This window comes from Clytia hemisphaerica, unplaced genomic scaffold, assembly GCF_902728285.1.
Source record: "Clytia hemisphaerica strain Z4C2 unplaced genomic scaffold, Clytia hemisphaerica genome assembly, whole genome shotgun sequence".
NCBI classification, from domain to species: domain Eukaryota; kingdom Metazoa; phylum Cnidaria; class Hydrozoa; order Leptothecata; family Clytiidae; genus Clytia; species Clytia hemisphaerica.
The window spans coordinates 3,653,147-3,657,604 of NW_027103917.1; the positions used below are offsets into that span (position 1 = coordinate 3,653,147).

General features: G+C 36.5%; 1 long non-coding RNA gene across 1 annotated transcript; it reads right to left on the minus strand.

Moving 5' to 3' along the window:
* Positions 1-1,074: 1,074 nt before the first annotated feature.
* LOC136809565 (uncharacterized) lies at positions 1,075-3,711 on the minus strand. The gene is made up of 3 exons (XR_010846993.1): positions 3,598-3,711; positions 1,884-1,980; positions 1,075-1,230 (listed from the first exon to the last, which is right to left on the minus strand). It is a non-coding gene; the product is annotated as an uncharacterized lncRNA (long non-coding RNA).
* Between the last annotated feature and the right edge of the window lie 747 nt (positions 3,712-4,458).

Here is a 4,458-nt window from a genome sequence, read left to right on the forward strand (position 1 = left end):
GATTTTCTTTTCTAACATCAAATCAGCTTAATATGAATTTTACTTCTTCTTTTTTGTGTTTGAGTCAGGCCTTGATGTTATTTTCAAATAAAATGAAATTTAGATATGGAGATTTTTTTTCGTTTTCATCAATCTAAATAAAATACTTGACATACTATGACACTTCCATTTCCTTTCTTTATTTCAGCGACGACGGTCTTAAAATCAAAGAACGAATCCACGAGAAGAAGAAACTTAGCTTGCTCTCCTGTTTGCCAACATCTCATATACTATTGCACCAAAATGTCGTAGGATTTGAAGTTTCTTGCAATAGCAAGAAAATCCAGGATGATCAGTAAAACAATATCGAAAATCTAAGGTGGTCCAAAAACCGAGAAAAGAGGCAGGGGGTCTTCCTCAACATAGAGAGTACAAATTTTTCTGGAATAGCCCTATGAACTTTGAAAGTCATCACTATCTTAAAGTACATGCAGGGTTAGGAGTTAAAAACAAACAAGAAGCCCACAGGGCATGAAGGCCCAGCGCGTATCTTTATTTGGTAGTACCTATGCATAGTGCAAGTCCGCCAGCGTTGACAGAGATCTATTTATATCATATCAGGCCCTTCCAGAAAAGAACAAGTATATATGGGGGTTTGTCAGTGATTGACCCCCTGGACAACGGGTTTTAACCCCCGGACAACCTAAATGACCCCGGACGAGGGAAATTTTGACAACTTTTTGCTACTCCGCGAACATTATATCCTTCAGCCAGAGTTTCAGAAATCGAGAAAAACTATGACTCGTCACCATAGAACCGATCTTCATGTTTCGGTATATAGAGCGCAAATTTATTTGACTAGTCATGTTAAAAATGCCGATCGAAATGCGATGATTCTCAATAGTTATCATTTAGGTAAGCCAGGGAAATTACAAGAATGAAAGAGACAATGTGTAAACACTTTAATATATTTTCTTTAACACTCTGGGCACTGTTGTTGTTATTGTTGAAATATTTCTAAGTAAAAAGCTAGGGTTTATCTGAGTTTATCCTTATAAACTTTGAAAACACGTAATGTAATCAGTTATTGCGTAATGCCATTAGTAAACTCGTAATGCAATTAGTAAACTCGTAATGCAATTAGTAAACTCGTAATGCAAGTTAGTAAACTTGTGCTGTGCAAGTTAGTTAACTTGTGCTGTGCAAATCGATTGTATGTATTTGAACCAATGGTGATTTCAGAAACAATCCCTGAAAAAGGAAAATTGTAAAGAAATAAGTCAAATTGCAAATGCATTTCACAGAACTTAATTGACTGAAATTATCTTTCAAAATTTAACTTCTGACCTTAAAAGAACAAATTGCTTTTCTTGGATTTTTTCCTGCGTCTCCGCACCGGAAAATCAGCGGAAAATCAGCGGAAAATATGATGCGGGCGGGTGACGCGAATAGAACAATTTTTTGATGGCTGCCTAATGCAAAATCTCAATCGGTCCAATAGAGCATTTCTCAAAGTCGACACCATTATTTATGACGTAGGACTCCAATATTTAAGAGCGGGAAGATTACGTAATGAAATTACCTGAAAGCAGATGATCAGCTTTTTTCAGTTTTTATCTGCACGGCTGTTGTCTGTGCGACAAGCTAGAAAGTACCAGAAAGTACACATGCAAGTGCGGCAAGCTAGAAAGTACACATACAAGTGCGGCAAGCTAGAAAGTACACATGCGCCGCGCAAATACTTGTATAGGTAACAGCTGTACAGATAAAAACTCAGTGCGCGGCTGATCATCTGCTTTTAGGTAAATTACGTAATTTACTCCTGGACTACTTAATTTATGCCTGGACTACTTAAACATTCAACATGTCCCAGCCCTCTTTAAAAAATGGCCTATTAAATTTACCTAGAATATGGTGGTTCGATCAAGTAGAAATGCTTCAGCCAATATCGAATAAACTTGAATTTCTTCAGCCAATCTCTTTATCAATGGATTATACAGTCTGAAAAAGAAAACAAAGAAAAATTTTATTAAATCTCACAATTTGAATTGTACTCGTACAGAGCCCATTTTTCTGACGTTTTTCAGTGCCGACCGCCGACTGACCGCACAATTTGAATCGTACTGCAGATTGTGCACTCAATGATTCTTGTCGTCCTGGAGAAGCCCATGTTCAGAGCAAATTTTTTTAATGTTTTTCAGTGCCGACCGACCGACCACCCGCGACCTATTCATATTATATTTGTGACCCTCCAAGCGATGTCAAAACAAAGACACTAAATTCAAGCCGGCAATTATCCAGTGTCGATTTTGCCGGCAATCAAGCGCCAAATTTACGGAGTTTGCCGGTGTATTACCGTAATTTCTCTAATTTAATACGTCCTCTAATTAATGCGAGGAAATTATTTTCGTCATTTTGAACTAATTTAAATCCGCTAATTATTAGTGCGAGCACCCATTTACCTACTTTTGATTTTCCTCTAATTTAATACGGTAAAGTTCAAATTTTCCTCTAATTATAGTACGAACTGACAATCTTTTTAAATCTCTTCTTGTTCAAGATTTAAAAATTCCAATAGTATTGGAAAAGGAATTTACAGCTGCTTGTTGTATTAGAGGATACCATATCTACAGCTGGACTGGGTGGACTGCTGATATCGGCTCCATTTTGACTGTGAAGCCAGAAGTTAGACCTGGTGCATTAGTCGAAGATCAATACGCGATTGCTATCTGTAGTGATGGTCAAACGGTTGGACACGTTCCCAAATTTTTGTCAAAATTAACATATTTTTTTCATCAAGAATGGAGGAGGATTGTCGGTGAAAATTACAGGAGAAAGGAGATACTCTCATGACCTGCCTAAAGGAGGAATGGAAATTCCCGCAAGCTTTATTTTTAAGACTGAGAACGCTGATCTTTTCGCCCAAATGAGGCAGATGACACGTGAAAAGTTGGAAGAGTTTTGAAAAGAGAAGAAAATATGGGTTAGAAAAAAGCTTAAAAAAGAAAGAAACAAAAAACAGAAAATAAAAAAAATTGTCTTTTTTATTTTTCCTCCAATTTAGCGCGCCTTTACAAAGTTTTTCCTCTAATTATTAGTACGATAAAAAGATTCCAGATTCAGAGCAATTTATATCCTCCTATTATTAGTGCGACACCTCCAAAATAATTATTTTTTTGGTCGTATTAAATTAGAGAAATTACGGTAATTTTAGCCTCAACAATCATTTAGAAATCAAAACAAACATTTTCGCCCGGGCTTTGAATACCTTGTCAGTTTTGCTTTCTTTCTTAAAAAAAAAGTTTCCCCGAATAAACCAACCCAATAATGAAATTATGCATAGATCGCGGATCGTGCATTGTGAATCGTTGGATCTCGCACCGTAAATTACACAAACAAACCGCTTCCAAAAAAGCATTGCGGACTCATACAGTGATCGAAATAGTGGTCGGTTATCGGTTAAAACCGACCAGAAATAAAAAATCACCGACCCAAAAATTATGTATTAAAAATCACATGGAGGATCACATTTTGCTTTGGGGCTGGAAATGATGCAAACACAAGTTATTTATCCCTGGTCTAAATAATGATGGTCTAAATAATGATGACAAAAATTACCTGATTTTAATATCTTTGATGTCAGATGTGATGGTAAAGTCAGGAGACTTTTTAATGTAAATATCTTTTATGTCCAGCAAGATTGTGAGACTTTGTAATGTAAATATCTTTGATGTCCAGAAGTCAAGAGACTTTTTATCAATGTAAATATCTTTGATGTCCAGAAGTCAGATCAATTAGGATAGGATATGTGGAGGAGACTTTTCGGTCTTTTTCAGTCCAGAAGTCAGATCAAAAAGAACTGAGCGGAACAAGAGAATTTCGCTTCGCTCATTCGAAACCATACCCGTCATATAAGGGAGGTAAATAAACAGACGCAAAAATATTAAGGAGAATTTTTCTAAGAAATTCGCTTCGCTCATTCGGAACCATACCCGTCATATAAGGGAGATAACTAAACAGACGCAAAAATATTAAGGAGAATTTTTCTAGCCTGTATGCTTCGCAAAGAAAAAAAATAAAACGCGTATCGCCTAGTAAATTGTTACACACTGACGCCGGGCAGAATGCTAGTGTAAGGCCCAGATAGCTAAAGCTCTGGGCCAACAATAATAGCGTCTAGTTTAAATTTGCTACAGTTTGAGCAATAATCTCTTATTCGACCATGACGAACATAAACGACTGGTCCATCTCCTTTCTAGTTTTGTAGAAAGCACTGCTAGCGTCGTTACCGCTGCATTGAAGACATCGAAATTGTAAATGAAACAAAACATTTTGATGAGACCGGTGTCCCAAAAAAAGAGTTCTATAAACTGTTTTAGAGGATCAAATCTTATGCTTTGGAAAAAGGAAGCGTAAACTTAATTTTGAGCGGTCATTTGTTAAATTTGGTCTACTAGATCAAAAGTATCTAAGGTAGAA